This window comes from Anser cygnoides, chromosome 6 (assembly GCF_040182565.1).
Source record: "Anser cygnoides isolate HZ-2024a breed goose chromosome 6, Taihu_goose_T2T_genome, whole genome shotgun sequence".
NCBI classification, from domain to species: domain Eukaryota; kingdom Metazoa; phylum Chordata; class Aves; order Anseriformes; family Anatidae; genus Anser; species Anser cygnoides.
The window spans coordinates 28,004,111-28,019,425 of record NC_089878.1 but is presented as its reverse complement, the minus strand read 5'-3'; the positions used below and the strand labels follow the sequence as shown (position 1 = coordinate 28,019,425).

The 15,315-nt window shown below is 44.2% G+C and overlaps 1 long non-coding RNA gene across 3 annotated transcripts in view; it reads right to left on the bottom strand.

The window, feature by feature from the left end:
* Window positions 1-15,315, bottom strand: part of LOC125183767 (uncharacterized) — a 71,395-nt gene that overhangs the window by 44,315 nt on the left and 11,765 nt on the right. For all 3 annotated transcript variants that reach the window (XR_010832470.1, XR_010832468.1, XR_010832467.1), the window contains exon 2: window positions 11,802-11,905. This is a non-coding gene — a long non-coding RNA (uncharacterized lncRNA). The remainder of the gene's footprint in view (window positions 1-11,801; window positions 11,906-15,315) is intronic.

Below are 15,315 nucleotides of genomic sequence, written 5' to 3'. Positions count from 1 at the left end.
CCATTAAACATCTAGAATAAATAGAGTCAGATAGAAGTTCAGACACCCAGCTGTTCGTTTGCATGGGCAAGTCCCGTACTTGGAAATGCAGTAATCTTTCAAGTCAAATTCCTGGAAAGATTAGCCTAATGCACAACTCCCAGATCCCACAGCTCATTAGAAGAGACTCCAGTGCAACACCTTCCGAGCAGTCAACGCATGCCCTGGAAAGGTGGCTTCTTGCAAGCAGTTGTTGGAGACAAAAGTCTGCCTGGCCTGGCTGGTCATTGGGTCATTTAGGCTTCAGAGATGTCACCCAGCCACAGACAGCATCCACCCAGAGCTTAGGGTGACCAAGAACAGGGAAACCTAATGCTCCCACTCAGAAATGGATCAATGAACTGATTCATAAAGATGATGGTCCCTGACTGCCTCTGACAAGTTGGCTTGAAGCTGAGACAGGGAGATGGTCCCACTGGCAGCACTTGGGAAGGACCATTTTCAGGCAGACTCAGACCTGCAAGCCCAAAAACTGACCCATTTTTCTTGTGCTGAAGAAAACACAGGTCTGTGGATGGATATTTGCTGTAAATCACCCATCTCACACCATACAAATACCTGAGTACCTCACAGCCCTTCTCCTTCACGTGGAAACAACAGTGCTGGATCTCACCCATCAACCAACAGCTCCCGTCAGTGGCAGAGCAGGTCTCTCAGATCCATACATGTCTACATGTGAATGTTCCTTTCAGGATTTTGCAAAAAACTTGCAAAAACTCCCTTGTGTCTTCCTCTATATTTATTTGATTTGCTAGGACGAGTGATGCCAGTGAAAGTCTGAGAACTCAGTTTCTGTACATGGTTGTGTGCCTGAGGTCTCCTTCCTGCTGCTGTCTCCTGGCATGTGGATCTCAGAGGGTTGATCTGGTCTATCTGGTAGCTCCCCACCACTCAGGGATGCTTTGGGCTGGTCTGAAGCCTGGCACATCTCCGCAGGTACCCTGGAGTGATTTGGGTTGTAGTAAATTCACGTTAGCCTGTACAGGGCTTTCTGAATGGGGACATTCCTACCCCTTGTGAGAGGACACAGAGGATAAGCCACAGTCTGGTCATCTCAGGAGTAGGGATGGTGCTGGGGGAGTTGCCAGGATAACTGCAGTTTCCCTGAGGAGCAGAAACAGAGTGCCAAACCTCAACAGGAGTTGCAAGATTTGGGGATTCTCTCTAATTTTTCATTCAGGGAGAAGGTACTGCACCTCAGCCATGCCTTGGCCCGCCATCAGACCCTTCCTGACTGAGACTGCAAAAACACATCATAATTAAAAGCAATCATCATTCTGGTTTCCACATTTCTTTTCCAAGTGGCTTCTGCCTCTTCCATGTGGAAGCAATACTTGGAAAACCCTATCTTTGCACGCACTGCATGCCTTTACAACCCAGGAGAGCCCCATTTCCAACTGTTGTCCGTGCCGGGAGCCCCAGCTAGCAGCCACTGCTGCAGCCTGCAGTACTGCACACCAGCTGCTCCGCTCTGTGGTCACAGGGATGAAGTCTGAGCTACCATTGCAACGGCTGGTAGGTGTTGATGTCCACCACGAGAGCTGGTAGCAGCTGTTCCATATGCTCCACTGCTGGCTGACCGATCTGGGACAGTGAGTGGCAAGCAGCATTTGCATTCAATAGAAAGTTACCTCTTGATCTCAGGAGAGAATGATCAAAACTAGGATTTTTTTTCCATTCTTGTGAGTTCAGGGTTTACAGTACTTTTTAACAGTGTAATGTGACTCATCCAAGTGTTTGAAAAGTACTTTTAACTTTTTTTTATTAAAAAAAAAAAAAACAGAAAACTTTCCCATGTTTTGAGTATTAGGCAAAAGGATTTCCCCTTTCATTTTTTCTGCCAGCACAATTGTGATTTATTTTTTTAAACCAAGAAGAGGACTACTGAGTACATTTGCCAAGAAGTAGAGTACAAAAAATCTGTACATCTACAGCGTTAATACCCTGAGACTTCATTTTTGAGAAACATTCAGCCCTGTATTTGCAATAGGCTGATGTCTCGTAGAAAGCTCAGGGGGCAGTTCTCCATCACATACCCCCATCCTCCCTGCAAGGCACACCCCTCTCCCAAAGAGGGGAAAACAACAAAGGAAAACACACATATGCACCTCTCTCCCCAGAGAGGATCAGAAAGGACCACCAAGGACAGAAATGTTTGGATATGATGAAGAATATTGTGGCCTAAGACCTGCAAAATATAGCAGAAAGGAATAAACTTCAATCACCAAATTTCAAGCATCTGGCCCACTATGTGCTTGGGTCTTTTCCCAGGACTGACCGCTGGGCAAGGTATACTGAACTTTGTAAAAGGCATGGCTGAAAAAAAATAAAACAAAACAAAAAGCTAATGTTCTAGTGACTCAGATAAGTTAAAGCCAAAAAGGAACCCTTTTGATTGTCAGTTTTTTTTTTTTTTTTTTTTTACTTATTCAAATGGCTTTTTCTGCTTAAAATAGTGCCTCAGTCTGACTAAAACATACCTTTCAGCAGAGACCCCATCCAGTAGTTACACAAACACAGGTAATCAATGACATCAAATGGTAATTTGCATAATCACCTTCCCAATTAAAAGTTATGCTTTATTTTTAAGTTCCAGTGCCTCTCTTTGGCTGGCTGTGGGCACTTCGTGTTAACTGCTCTCTCCAGAAGAGATGGCATGCTGCTCTTGGTTCTGCTAGTATGTAGGTGATAAAGTCACCTCTGAGCCTGACCTACCATAAATTATAAAGGTAGAGGGAGCTTCTTATACCTCTTACAGTAAAGGGAGGCTTCTCGAATCCCAGTGACATTTTGGGTACATTTTTTCAGTGCCCTTTTTTTTCTTACTTTTAAAATGCTCTAGAGGTGAACGTACTCTGCCAGTATCAATCTTGCCAATGCCCGATGTAAGAAGCATAGTCCAGCTGAACAGACAAATGGGTGAGAGAATAAAAGCTACAAATCTACTGAAATTTTGGTCCCCCGTTTGTCATTTCACCACCAGTGAAATAGTTGCAGCCAACTTCCAAAAGCACTACTGGTGCTCTAAAACCACACTTCAAATACACCCCCAGTTGTTTGGGCCGTGACAAAAAGAGCACTATAAAGAGCATAGTAAAATATAGTATAACATAAGATAATACAATATAATTACTAGAATTGCAAAGATTAATAACCCACATTTCGAAGGGCCCTTTTTGATCTTCAAGTGCCAACTCTTAATCTTCTAACAATCACTTAACTTTATGATAGTGCCACTATGTCTATGCTACTGCATGTGATTTAGTCTCTCATACAGCCATATACAAGAGATTATGTTTTGGTTACATTTTAACCGAAGTAAAAATACAAGTCATGCAGTTGCTTCATACGTGGTAGTGTCTCATTTGTGCAATGTCATCGAGGTGCCCTCTGCGAGCTCACATGCCTGTTAAAGATGTCTCTGGTGAGCTCAGTATAACAGGACCACTGGTAACGAAGCAGCTATTAAAATTGTTGTGGATGTCTATAACACAAACCACATTAGATCACAGAACCCCAAGAACAATCTTTTCTAGGTCATGGATACATACACTTGAAATGACTGTTGGTTCTACCCTCAAAAATCTTTGCAAATTCTAGAAGTATCTCATAAAATTTGTATTTCTCTGACCACTCTGGCAGGGATTTCAAGTCTGTGCTTCGTATCATCCCTGAGGAATTCATGAAACTTCACACTGCCAAGTTTTTCACTCTCAGCCACACAGTATATGATCCTAAATGCATTCCTTTTTTCCCCATGAGTACAGTATAGGAACCAAATCAAAATAATTCACAGCTTGCACTTAGATTAGAAATTAAAGGCAAGCAGGAGCAACAACCAGACTGACAACACACTAATCCCAACAAGACGATCTGACGGCATTACAGGTAAGGTTTCTATGAAGGAACCTGCAGGAACATGCACTATTTCAGAAACTCTCTGCAGAAACTCCAGCCTTTGGCTTGGCGTGTAAACGTCCCTACATGTAAAAATTGCTGTCAGCATGCATTGGTGATGAGCTGAAGTCGAGAACATCAACTGCAGACCACCTTTGCTGGGGAAACAGATTGTTATACAGTGCATGTAATGAGGATCCCATGCATGTGTGAGTCCCCAAGTCACACACGTGCTATCAGAAACATCACTGGTCACCTCCGTAGCCTGCTGTTGTTCACAGCTTCTCAGAACAGCTTTGAGTCTCTTTGAATGTGACACATGAAATTCTGTTCATGGGGGCTTAAAAACTTAAAACTAGGATAGAGGAGATCTATTTCATAGAGGACGTTTATGTTTATGCTCTGATAGCGATTGCATATTGCAGAATAGATGGATTTTCAAAGGTAGATATTCTGAAATCCTTCAAAAATGAGTGCCAGCCCCTTGTACAATGGGCACTGTGATAAAGGAAAGATAACATTTTCCAGTCAGTGTCAGCACAGGCACACTGCATAAACTCACTCAAAAAATAAAACAGAAGAATTCCACCAATAAACTTCAGATTAGCATATCTCTGAGCAGTTTCCAGCTTGTCACTGAAAGAGCAAACAGGGATATAACACTGAACAAATGAGCAAAACATTAAAATGTTATTTTTCTGTAGATAAATCTTTGACTCTTGAGAAATAGAGCCAGTGTTATTTCACAGAGAGCTATATAAATGAAAGCAGCACGTATATGTGTGCACACAGGTGTATGCATTATGTTCATTATGCACAAACATTCAGTATTTCCTCAGCCAGGTTGGTCTGAGTGTATGCCGTTCCCGTCTCACTATCTTTTCTAAAGAGCATTCCTTGGTTTCAAAACAGTAATACGTTTTATGGAAAACTGGATGCAACCAGTTCAAACAGGTTGAAAATTATGTCCTTTCTATCAGCAATCAGTCTCTTGCAAGGAAAGCTAAAGGGAAATGATCCTTGAAACACCACTCTGGGTGGCTATGGAAATCCTTTTAATTGCACACTACTCCCAGCAGTGACAATAAGTAGATACTACTTGCCAATAACTTTGATTGCCATCAGTTTGGGCTGCTACACTTTCACACATATAAACTGCATCTCAGAAAACCCATATATAAAAGCACGAGCAGTTGTAAACGTGTCCTCGGCTAACCTCAGCTGCAGCTACCTCCCTCAAAGCCAGAGGCGGAAGCAAGCTCACCGGAGTGGGACAGGTATGCGGGGTTCAGGCAGCACGGCCACGCAGCTTCCCCTCCTGTTACACACACCGCATGTCACCCCTCCTACTGCAAAAGCATGGGCACTTTTCCACAGCTGACACGGAGATTTATAGGTATGAAATCACTGTAATCATCCCATCAGGGCATTTTCTTTGTAATAGGCATGTACGCCATTTTATTTTTACTGGCATGTCACTGCCTTGAAATACTGGGAGGAGAAGTATGATGGTGCCTGACAGCATACCTCAAGCTGGGCGCTCAAAGTCCTCAATCACTTGCCGGTTTAGACCATTTCAGCTGACACACCAGAGAAGACGAGAGAAATGCAGAAGTAGCCAACAGAACACTGGTTCAGATGGTCACACCAGTGCCCGCTGTCACCACCTGGCAGGGATCGCAGCACCACGCAGTGGGCAGGGAGTACATACACACAGCCACCGTGACATGACAAAACATCATGCCTAAAGGCTTCCAGCAAACCCTAAACTCTGCAGGCCAGTCCAAAGCCAGGCAGAAATCACACTGGTGTTACCAGGACTTTTTCCAAAGGGAAATATTATATGCACGCATGTATGTATATAAAATATCACTAATTAAGTTTAGAAACTAGGACCTGCCAGGTCAAACACTCCAGCCACCCACTATTTCTGCAAACTGCTTGAAATGAAACCGAAGGGACAGACATTCATGTCCGCTCCCGTCCTTTGCCAATTTACTTAGCTTAATACAGCAATAGTGTACAAACAAGCCAAGTTCCTACACTTGCCTGTGCAAAACAGCCCTTCTGTTGTTCTAGTTGTTCTGGGTGTGCTTCTCTGCTTCTGGGCTGCTTTTAGTTCATTTTCCTTGATTAGAAGTCACCAGAGATGTCAACCAGAGCTACAGAGGATACCGCTGGAAGTTCATCTATCAATTATTTATAAACAAGACTGGAAATCTCTGTCCTATAACATGAAGCTCATATGAGGTCTCCTATTCTGATCTTTCACTGCACAGAGGAAATGCCTCCTTTTGTGTTATTAGTGCCTTCATACCTACAATATTTCTAGAAGCAGTGTTGTATCCACACTTATTTCAGCATGTAAGTAAAGCGAAGCACATTAAGCAAGGCAGTGTCATTTACTAAACCAGAAAATGAAGTCCATGTTCACTTGCTAAGAGTTTCATCGTTCTCCTCTTGTGTGGCCAAAGTACCTTCTTCCACTATTTATTTTGCTTTTGTTTGCAAAATCCAGCTCGGCTTGACTTTTGACAGTTCTCCCTCTATCCACTGACCTTCTGACCTCGCTGCTACATATGTCTTAGCCAATCCATCCTTCCAGTCCTTGCAGGCTTTCTATTTACTGCCATGTAACTTGATTACAATAACCAAGGTGACGAACAATAAACCCATACGTTTACTTTGACTGGTAGATTGTATAGCATGACAGATTTTTTCCTAGCATGTGTGCGAGAGCCAGCTCTTCTGAAGGAAGGATCACGAGGTCAAGGCTAAGCAAAATAAGAGGAAACAAATGACTAGCAAATTCACGATGAAAATCCAGTAAGTGCTGGTTCTCTTAGTGTCAGGTTTCGCTAGATTGACGGCAAAGGTTGGACAGGCTAGAGGAAGTATTGCAAAGAACAACTAATTTTAGCAGCTGACTACAGAAAGAGGATCCAAAATATTTTCTTAGTAGTACAGCATCTGAGAACATCCCTTTCAGCAACAACTTGACGCTCAAGTCTAGACAAACAGTTCAGACCAGGTAAGACCAGTCACGTTTCCATGTCCCTCTTCACTGTTACTGATTTAAACCACTCAGCACACTAATGCCAAGTGGCAAGCACTGTCAGAGAAGCTTCACTCCAGTGGAGGAAACTAAACTGATGTCTCAAATCAAAGATTCCTGCAAAACATCTCTGAATTTTAGCCAGTCACAAATTAATTGAAGAGTTGAGAAAAATGTAAGAGATTTCTTTGCCACTAAGGTAACACTAAATGCCTGCCTTCCCTCCTTCTTCAAGCAAGGAAAGATTGCATCAAGGTGTGTTCACCACAGACCTCTGTGCAGCTCCCAGTCCCGATGCTCTGTTGAGTTCTCCATACCCCAAGTATTTCCTATACCACACGCTGGCACCTTATTTATAAAGGTGCAGTCGAATTGCGTGCAGATAGGTTAACATCACCCGGTCCTTGCCAAATCCTCCCCTCCTGCTCCCTGTGGCCCTTCCAGCTCCCTGCAATCCTCCCACCCGCAGCAAAGATAATAAGGCACCATAAATTACGGGCTCCACGCTTCCCTGCCTGCTGCCAACAGATGCAAACCGTGGTGACACGGGAGCTGCCTGAGCAAGCACGGGGAGAGACAGACCAGCCCTACAGCACAGGGTGGCACACCATCTCTTCCAGTTGTGCTGCTTCTTCCTGTGCCAGCTGAAGTAGAGGTGATGGAGGGAAGACACCACTCCTCACTGCAGAGGGGACTAACAGGAGCTGGAAGACAGGATCCACTGGATCCACTCTAACAACGGGAAGCAGAAATGCAATAATGACATATAGGAATGACATGAAAGCTTCTTCCAAATATTGCTAATGGGTTTGGGGTATTTAGTGGGTGCATAAAGATGATGTGCTCATTCTTTAATTTAAGAAGACCAAAGAAGGTAACCAAAGCGATTAGGGGGAAGTATTCTTCTTTTTTCCCTCCACAAGATTTCACTGAAATCAATAAAACTACAAACACATTTCCACTTCCTCTTGGCACAAGACTGTGGGATTCTGAGGCTGCACTTACTCCTTTGAACACCTGCAAATGACGCAAGAGCAGCAGCATGGGGAAAGAAACATCACTAAAACAACTTATAAGTTCACAGGGGAGGAAACTTTGGTCCATGGCAAGGATTTAAGAGGGAAGAGAGGAATATTAACAAAGAGCAGTCCCTGCAATGCTGGCCGGCGACCAGGCGGTCACTCTGGGACAGTTCTGCTGTGCAAAAGGCACCGCAGCATGGGGACACACTCTGTACCTGCGTGTTAATCCTTACCATAAACCATCACATCTCAGAGGTTTTACTGGCTAATGCTTCTGTTTATGAGGCAATAACCATCTTCTGGCCCAAGTAAATTTGATAACCATAGGCAGAGGAGATTAATGGATAATGCTATTACTGAGCAAACAGAGAGCACTCCAGTCATCGTGGCTGTGGCTAGCTACTAAAAATATCATTTGCTCTGCCCTCAAACCATACACGCACACAGGTTAAGGGAAAAAAGGCATGCAAGAAACAAAGGAGCCAGTGACACCTCCAGGTATCAGGAACCTTTAAGTGTTTTCTCTTCCCAAGCCCTGGGGCACAGGGGAGGCATACAGTACAAAGGCATCTTCTGTTCAGCAGAAGCACTGCTCCAGGATCTGCCCTGACATTTCTGCAGCCATCTCAGATGTTTCCCAGCCTCTGCTTCCCAGCTGGGGCTGAGCGTGGGCACAGCTCACTGAGGTGTGCCCACACCTGCCGCAGGCTGCTGCTTGGCTCGTGCTCGGCACTTGGTGTGCTTTACCAGAAGCCATTAGGTAATGTTTGATAGGGAGTTTCTTTTGATTCTAGTTTGATTTAAGGAAAAGCCATCAAAGTGTTTGGAGGATACGGGAAGTTTTGAAAAGAATACCAATGGACAAAGCAAAACTAGCAAAAAGAAGAACAGCATGATAATTCCAAGGTAAACCCCAAGGAGAGGGAAGTAAGCATGGGATTGGGCAGTTTGGCTGCAAGCAGGATAATGCTGTCTTCAGCATGTCCACTGTAACAGGTAAGGAGGAATACAGGGAGTCCTGAATGTGATAAATGATGTAGGGAGATTGTGTGTCCAGAATAGGAAACCGAAATCTATTTTGTAAGTGTCTGGCAAACTGAGGAGACAAATCTGAAAGAGTCGGAGTTGACCAAGCACCAATCCTGCAGTAGAACGCAGGAGCACACAACCAAGATGTTCCCAGACACACAAAAATGAGACACCAGTTCAATCCACTTGGAGCAGCAGCAAAAGCAGAGACAAGTGATTTGTGTACCCACGCTAACAAAAACAGCGTCACTGTGCTGAAATAAAGAAAACTAGGAGTTATGGACATTTAACAAGCCTGAATCTTCAGAAAAACACCGAGTTAAAATAGCATGCTTGGTAACAGCATTACCCTGTCACATCCAAGCAGATACTGTGATCCACCAAAAGCAGTGTCTGTATTCCTGAGTCAAAGGATTGGCATGTATTGCTTTCTGAAGGCATGAGGCTAATTTCTCATCCTTCCCAGCAACCACTAATGTCTTCCCTAATATTAGAAGGCATCTTATTCCCTTTGCACATGTCAGGCTACTCTCCCTTATTTTCCCCTCAGGAAGGCTTAGCTCCTTCTGCCTGTTGAGCTACTTTCCTTCCATAATTTCCATTGACAACAAAAGCACATCACTAGTTACTCTCATGCTAATAACTCAAAACCTGATCACTGTTTTGCCTATATAATGCTACGATATTTTGTTTCAGTGCTCAGGTCCTGTGATCAGCTTCACTGCTGATAGACTTTCCTTCTCTCATTCCTACGTCTTCATGACCTTTTCTATTTCATCGCTTTCTGGAAGAAGCAGGGTTTCTTGGTCACAAGTTTTCCATCCTTGGAACCTTTCCAACTAATATTTTGCTACTTCGTTGTGTCCTTGTGTTATGTTGAGCTGCCGTTCCTAAAGCAGTTTTACAGTATTTATTTCTTGTCCTCCCAGGATGAGAACACACAGTCCTTGTTCACATTGTCTTGAATACACTCTTCACAGCACTACATGCATTTTCAGCAGTTTCCTTCACCATAGCTCACTTGAATTGTCTGAGGATACATCCCATAACACTACACATTTTCCCCATCTTTGTTGGTGGCTGCAGTAAACCCACGAGACCAGAACTGGCACCCTAACTCTTGCTTACTATACTCCATGCACAGAGACAATTTATTACACTAATGGATTTAGCATTCTGCGGTAGAAGATTTACATCCTCAGCCATGCCTGGTGTGCAGGGTTGGCAGCTCCGATTACATACCAGATTAGCAGACCTGAATGGCACAGCACATTCTCAGATCTAAACAAAGACCTTCTCTTAAACCCCCCAAAATGAAGTTGTCAGAGGGCATAAATTATCATGGCTTGTGGAAGACAGTGGTACTGTTTCACCAGCTGGAGTTGAAGCTAACTTCATCAATTGATGAGGCCACTAATCCATGCAGTCATCTCTTTCTGAAGTAGTTCTATCACTACTTTTTTGAATCTGTTTGCACTTCCAATTCTAATGTTGATCTTCAAGCTGTCAGCTGAACTGTTCTCACTAGTTTCAATATCATCAACAAACCATTTTTGGTAACAGCAACGATTTTTGTCTGCTGGTCTAGGTACTTGGCTTATGCCCTTTCACTAGTACCAAATTTAGCTTTACTGTTATGTTGCAATTGTTGGTTAATGCCATATGTTAACATTCCTTTCTAATTAGCTTCTCTTCTAAACACATGTGACAGAGAAATCTTTTATTTTCTAAGCACACACTGCCAGACAAAATTAACATATGGCATGGCCCTTGCCTCTTAAGTGAGCGTGGCATGTTTATGGCCAAAACACTGACAAAGTTATGACAACACAACCCAGGAGATTACAACTCAAAAGCTGCCTGCTGGTGCCACAGGTTGTATTTGCTTTAACTTAGAATTCCCCCTGCCTCCTGAAATCAGGGAAAACCAAAACAAAACAAAAAGTGGAGAAAAAAAAACAAAGATAAAGGCAAAGACAAGAGAAGAAGAGACGAAGGGAAGGAAGATGTGGTACAATCCAGTACAGGTAAAGCCACTGACCCTGCACGTTCTCCTCCTTTGTTTAGGGATAATGAGATTGAAGGTCAAGGATCTCCTTTCCAACAGTCAGACAATCGAATAAGCCAGTGTCAGATGTGCCAGTGAGAACCGTACTCAGGACAGCTCATATATGTTGCTAAAGCCCAGGTCACACCCAGCTCCTTGGCCTCATCTGACCCCAACATAGAGGAAGATAAGAAAAGACACAGCATCATAAAGAAAACTTCCTTCTCCACCCTCTTTTCTGTTCTGGAGTCCTGTAAGTTTACATTGGCCCTTTAGAGTAGAAAAGCCTTTAAAAAAAATTAAAATATCTTTTCTCAGGAATGTCAGGGCTTTCATATAACTAGAAAACATTTACTTTTGTGCAAATAATTTGTGCATCTTTGAATTGGAGTCTCTTATCCCAGAATAAGTTGTGCCTGATCATAACTCTCTTCATGAATAAAGCCTTGTAAATGAGGAAATGGTGGTTTTGAGGCCTTTAAGTTAACAAGTTACAATACATCCAAGTACTTTGCACCTGTATGCTTCCCAAAACAAAAAGGCATACATAAGAGGGGAGCACCACATGACTGTCTTTAATCGAATGCAGTGCCCAACTACATTAGACAGAGCCTGAGCATATACAGCAACCAGCGCACCTTTGAGGTTCATGCCCCTTTCCTCCACGCAAACAGCACAAGAATGAAGAAAGGCACTTGAGCAGGTGACTCACCCAGGTCACGGAAGTCCTTCAAAGGATGAGCATTTTTGGTATCAAAATTTCCTCAGAGATTTCCTCAAGATTTTCCTCAGAGCCTGGAGTATCTCAAACAATTTCTGAAATTAGACGAGATTATGATTCGCTACCATGATAAACCTGACCTGTTAAATACCACCCCAAACTACAGTTAAGATACCTACAGGTGCTGATTTTTTCCCTAAATCTCCTGTGCCTTTTGTCCCATCAGTGTCCCCTAACTGTACAATTTTACAGAGATGAGAGCTGAGCTTTCAGGCTGCACAACTGGATTTTAGCAGCAGCCATAAACGTAACACACAGCGCAACAGGTCAATGCACCTGTAGCAAATTTTTTATTTGCTTCATGAAACCTCACGTGTAATTGATTTAAGTTATCCAAATCTAAGTCATCATTTTAAGTAGCTACTCGTGACAATAAGAATTTAAAATTCAGCTTGCCATAAAATTAAAGGAAGAAATTTAGAGAATGAATAGTTCTCCCCCTTCACAACTGAAGCAAAAGAGACATCTTGATGCCTTGTTTACAGTTACCAAATGTCAGATGGCGCTCAGTACATACAAAGCACTTTGTTGTTTTGCTGCACGGTCCCGTAACTGTCAGTGAGAAAGAGGCTGCTGGCTCTCTCTCTGAATTTCAGAGTTCAGCTTAATACCAGCAACCATAAGATTGCTCAAGTTATCCGCGGCCTTCTGCCACATCTGCAAGCCCTGTGAGCTAAGGACTCCCAGAAATTAGGGAGGATTCAGCCTGGGTGGAGATAGACTTGAGCTGCAAAATCTGGATACAATCCCATGCAGACAGTGTCTCTCGTGGATATATATGTCTTTTATTAGGAGTCGCATAAGGTGGCTAGACGAGACAGTCTGATTCCCACCTTTTTCAAATCCCGCAGTAGCTTCTTTGAGGCCTCATTACTGCTGCCTCTTGCACAACCCGCGCTTTGCATGCTTTCTCCTGTCATGTAGGGCCGGGCCGTCCTCACACAATGCTCGCTACATGGCCCTGGCTTGCAGCGTGTCCCTGCCCCCTGTTCACACACAATGCTGTATATATTTCGGCCCAGGTACGGACCCCTGAGGAGGCTGAGGAAGCCACGGACATGTGCCAGGGCCAGGCCGATGGAGCAGCTCCCAGCCCACCCGGCAGCCCCAGGCCCCACGGCAGTGCAGGAGGTGACCTCTCATCGGCGGAGGAGGCCACCAGCCACTACAAAATCACCCCTGAGACGCTACAGCGATGAGAACGTGATGACCGGGTTAGACAGAGAAGGATAAGGAACCAGCAGGTCCAGCGCACATGGCGAAAGTCTGCAACACTAGCACTGGTGTGTGTGCCAGGGCCAGTCCGAAACACTGACAAATGCCTGCAGGAAGGCAGACGAGTATTTTTAACATGACTGCTAACAAAGGGTGAAGCAGAGGCACAAAGGTTAAACAGTTCACTTAAGCCATGGAGCAGAGCCTAGCTAGGCATCCTGAAGCTGGGCTCAAGCCACTGTTAGGCCAGCAGATTTCAAATAATCATTCCCACAAACTTCTTCTGTGGTGATATTTCTAAACAATACCAGGGAACATTCCTTCATAAATTGTGCTGTGTTCCAGTTTCCACATTATAGCTATGATGTAACTCAGTAACACTTTGTCCCATCAAGCCCAACAACAATAGATTTAATCTGAGCATTTGTCTCAGAGAGACAATGGGGAGTCCTGATTAATCTGGCACCTAACTCTGTCAGTTGCCTATGAGGGATTTTTTTTTTTTTTTTTAATTTTTTTTTAAAGTGTGTACCCTTGGCAGCTCTTCTGTGTGCAATATGCCAAGCCTGTGGGCTGCCAGGAGAGCTGCAAAAACACCCCATTGCCATTTGACATGCAAAGAACATACTTCGTTTCAGAAATGTAACATTTCTGCAGAAGCACAGGGAGGAAGCTGCTGATCAGCAGACCTCCCATCCATCAACCACATGAACATCAAGGACATTGCAGTCAGCCACAAAGGACCAGTCCCCTGAGATGTCGCCGGTGGAAACCATACTGTGGTCACTGAGCACCCAAAAGAGGGGAGTGGGCAAGGGTAACACTGCTCCGCTTCTCTGCAATGGGTTGGTTGGCTCCTTTCGCACTTCTTTTCAAGCAACTCAGACCACAAAAATCCTATAGGCTGCTGCAGAGAGGAGAGGCCCCTGCACACAGAGTAGAAGGGGATGAGATTCCAGCTCAGAAGCCAAAGCATGCGTGTCCTTGAATACAGTGACTGACAAACATCAAAGACGCAAGAGCAGAAGCTACAGCTAGGTGAGATCGCAAATGAAGGCATGACCCAATTCTGTTTTTCCACATATTTCTGCAACAACTGGGGTTGTGACAGGACAGACTAATCAAGATGTCAAGTGGCCCTAACAACTTGCAAGGCTCTTGATTACACTGGCACCAAGCTAAGCAGCAAGTGGCACCAAGCAGTCCCCTCAGGTCTGCAGGGTGGGATGAAGTATTTTTCAGCTGGGGCTTAGGAGAGATCCTGAATCATCTCCATCCACAGCCCACTCTGCTCACATACAAGCAGCTCGTTCCCGAGTTTGCATGCAGGCAGCCTCCCATGTCACCTGTCTGTCCGTCCCACACACCGTGCTCACCACCAGTCCTGCTCACATCCCATGGCCAGACTGGATCCCTGCATGCAGCTGCTTGCCCTGCAGCACTGCAGTCCCAAAAATCTTCTCATAAAGGCCAAGGCTCAGGCTTGTCTTCAAGGAGGATTACTGCCAGAGAGTAATGCTTAAACATTAACCCTAACACGTTAATGCTTAAAAACCTCAACACTTAAGAGTTGAAACTTTAATGGGAGTTTCTATCTCTAACCAGCCCTTGACATTTGCAATCTAAGAAAATTTGACATGAGGTGGGGAGAGGATAAAATGGGGGGGGGGGGGGGGGGGGGGGAGGGGGGAAGGAGGGTAAAGAAAAAAGAAAACCAGTGAATAAGAAAGAAATGTAGTAACCAAAGCCTGCAACCAGGTCCCAAAGCAATTATCAACCTCCAACTCTTGCTCCATCCACAAGGTCCTTCCACCTCCTGCTGTCGCTGCTTTCACTGCAGTAGCACAAAGTAAAGGGGCTATTTCTGATACAGCTCCAAGAGGAAGAAATGGGGCTTTCCCATTGCTCCCCATCAGAAAAAAATATAAATAGCACACATCAGCATGGCATCTCCAGCAAATCCTCCTGCCTTGGGGAAATAATAAAAAAAACACACGCACAGCTTTTCCAATATTGTGAAACCAGATAAAGTTCCAGGTTGCCTTGTTCCCACCAATACCCTCGTCCACTATTATCATTTTGCAGTGTTTACACTCAATGCAAGGGGTACTTCTGTAATTGCAAAAAATCTTCTGTGTGTTGATGCTGGAGCTGAAGAAGCTTCCTCTGGATGAATCTAGTCAGCCAGAGAAAAAGCTTGAGGGTTATTATAAGCATATTACTCATCTTG